Genomic DNA, 3,185 nt, shown 5'->3' on the forward strand with positions numbered 1-3,185 from the left:
TCTGCTGTTTCTCTGGAGAGCACAATTTGTTCACGAGTGACACAGAGCTCAATATATCCTTATAAAGTGATGTCATTTAAAAAATAAATAATGTGAAACAAAAGAGCAAACTGTAAGCATTCATAGAGACTCATGTGAAGCCAAGTAACGTTGGGGGTCTTTAATTCATGTGTATGCATTTGAGCTATTTTTAAAGAAGATCTTTCCTAAATGAGAACTAGTTTCTAATACCCTCATCTAACAGGCAGAGCTCTGTTCTGTTAGCACTTTGAGGAACTACATTTAAAAAAGAGAATTAGGCTCTAAGTAGAGAAACAATGCTGTGATGTCTTCACATTAATTTTCTGATAAAAGCATTTCTTTCACTAAAACTTTTACTCTCAGTTTTTAGGTTGAGCATGCCTTCCAAAGACGGATGACAATGCGTACCATTCACACACACTACCCAGACATCTTGAAATATCCTTTTTTCCCTCTCTGCCCCCCTTTTTGTTTTAAAAGCTTAATTATTCAACTAACCAACAAAAACAACAGTGGCTTGGATGACCCATTGCGTAGTGAAAGTGCAGAGCAGAAAACAGAGCAGATGGTAGGGGAAGAATCCAGAAGCAGGCGTGTGTTCAACAAAACATGTATTGCAAAGAACTCTTCACAGAACATGATGGGAATGAATAATTTTTTTCAAGAAGAAGAGGTAACATGCTCAAGTTGTTAAATGCATGTAACTCCTCCAGGGCTCCTTGTAGTTTTAGTTTAGTTGCAATATTAGTTTAGTTGCAACATTAGTTTAGTTGTAATATTAGTTTAGTTGCTATATTAGTTCAGTTGCAACATTAGTTTAGTTGTAATATTATCCTAGTTGCAGTATTAGTTTAGTTGCAACATTAGTTTAGTTGTAATATTAGCCTAGTTGCAGTATTAGTTTAGTTGCAACATTAGTTTAGTTGTATTAGTTTAGCTGCAGTATTAGTTTAGTTGCAACATTAGTTTAGTTGTAATATTAGCCTAGTTGCAGTATTAGTTTAGTTGCAACATTAGTTTAGTTGTATTAGTTTAGCTGCAGTATTAGTTTAGTTGCAACATTAGTTTAGTTGTATTAATTTAGCTGCAGTATTAGTTTAGTTGCAACATTAGTTTTGTTGTGTTAGTTTAGCTGCAGCATTAGTTTAGCTGCAGTATTAGTTTAGTTGCAACATTAGTTTAGTTGTATTAGTTTAGCTGCAGTATTAGTTTAGTTGCAACATTAGTTTAGTTGTATTAGTTTAGCTGCAGTATTAGTTTAGTTGCAAAATTAGTTTAGTTGCAACATTAGTTTAGTTGTATTAGTTTAGCTGCAGTATTAGTTTAGTTGCAACATTAGTTTAGTTGTATTAATTTAGCTGCAGTATTAGTTTAGTTGCAAAATTAGTTTAGTTGCAACATTAGTTTAGTTGCAGTATTAGTTTAGTTGCAACATTAGTTTAGTTGCAATATTCTTGTGTTTAGAAAACCAAAGCCTTAAACACCACATGTTAAGTGTTTGAGGAATACTCGGCAGAGAAAATACTTGTGAAGGGTGTCTGAAACCAACATTAAGAAATCTTCTGCCCTGCCAACAGCAGCCAGGAAATAGTTGTTTGGGTTGTTTTTGCCTCATTGGAGAACCCTGATCTTCCATGTAGACTCTTGGCTTCTTTTGTCAAAGATCACACGATAGTCCCCTAAATTGAGGTTTGAGTCTCACTGGGATTTCTCCCACAGATTTTAAATATTGTATATTCCAGTCATATCTGTGAACCAGTGACTGTATTTGGACTTCGTTTTCTAAGATGTGATTTCCTGGGCTTCCTGGAATGCACATGGAAGCTCAGTCAGAAGGATGACAGATGCATTGTAGTAAACATAGTCTGGGCTAAACTCAGATCCACAGAGGAGAATGAGGCCATCTGGATATTGTTTTTCTTTTTGCCTTCTTCAAGTATAGTACTTTGAAGAGCAGTTTTATAGAACTTTTTTTTTTCATCTCCACCTTTTCATTTGCGATAGGAGATCATTGTTTATCAGTTCTATACCATAATATCTTGGATTTTAAATGGCAGTTTGTATGCTAAAAATAAAATTTATCTGTAATGCTGGAAGAGTTATTTTAAATCACATTGCTAGACTAAAGGAAATCTTATTGGAGCTGATATTAAAATTGTGAAAGATATTTTGGCATTTCTGCCCCTGTGCAAAATGAAAATCCTGTGTGGGTGGTATGATTTCTTCTGCCAATTCCTGTGATGTCTCCACAGACATAAAAAAGGTGAAACTCAAAGTAACCTTTAAAAAAAAAAAAGACCTACTCATGGGTTCATTACCTACAATGCTTAGAGTTATCTGCTTGTGTTCACTGTAACCCCCTTACTCCCCCATCCTCCCCTGTAATTCAAAAGTCTTTTCATGCTGTTGCAATTGAACTTCATGGCATTTTGGATTTCACAGTTGTACCTCAAGGGCTGGAGCCTTGTTGGATCTGCTGCCTAAGCTTAGATGTTTTACAAGCTGGTTTCAACTCATGCTAGCTTCATTTTCAAGGTGTTTCCCCATACTTTAGGGGTAGCTGAACACAGGTCTAGCAGTGACAGGGGCAATACATACAGGCCTATTGGAATTCAGTATTGCAGTGTAAAACTTCAGAATGGCTATATTTATGTTTAGCATGGAAGAAAATGCAAAACATTGTTCTGCATGCTCTGTGCTGTAAAATCTTTCATGCTTTTGTGCTATCATGTGACTTCTATTTCTGCAAACATTTTTTTTATTGCACTGCAAGAATTGAACTAAAACTTTAGGTGTTTCTTGGTTTGTATGGGATCTGCACTAAACTGCTGAGGAAGCTGGAAAAGAAAATCTGTCCAAATAATTTTTAATTCATTTAGATGCTGGCCATGGTTCTTTTGCTGCTGCCCAGTTGGCTTTCTGGGCTGGGAGTGCTTATCATCAGCTTAGGTCCAGTTCTTCATCCACAAGCCAAGTAGTCTGCTCTGAGCAAAGTTAGAGTTACTATCTACAGCCAAAACAGAGAAAACCTTGTGGGGCTTGTGTGGGTACAATTTGGTGCTTCAGAGGTATTTATCTAGTTTTGATAGCTAAAGAATTTGAAACATGTGCCAGGTTGGCGTGCAGTGAGATTGAAGGTGGCAGATTTTAAGACTCAAAATTGT

This window comes from Pogoniulus pusillus, chromosome 29 (assembly GCF_015220805.1).
Source record: "Pogoniulus pusillus isolate bPogPus1 chromosome 29, bPogPus1.pri, whole genome shotgun sequence".
NCBI lineage: Eukaryota > Metazoa > Chordata > Aves > Piciformes > Lybiidae > Pogoniulus > Pogoniulus pusillus.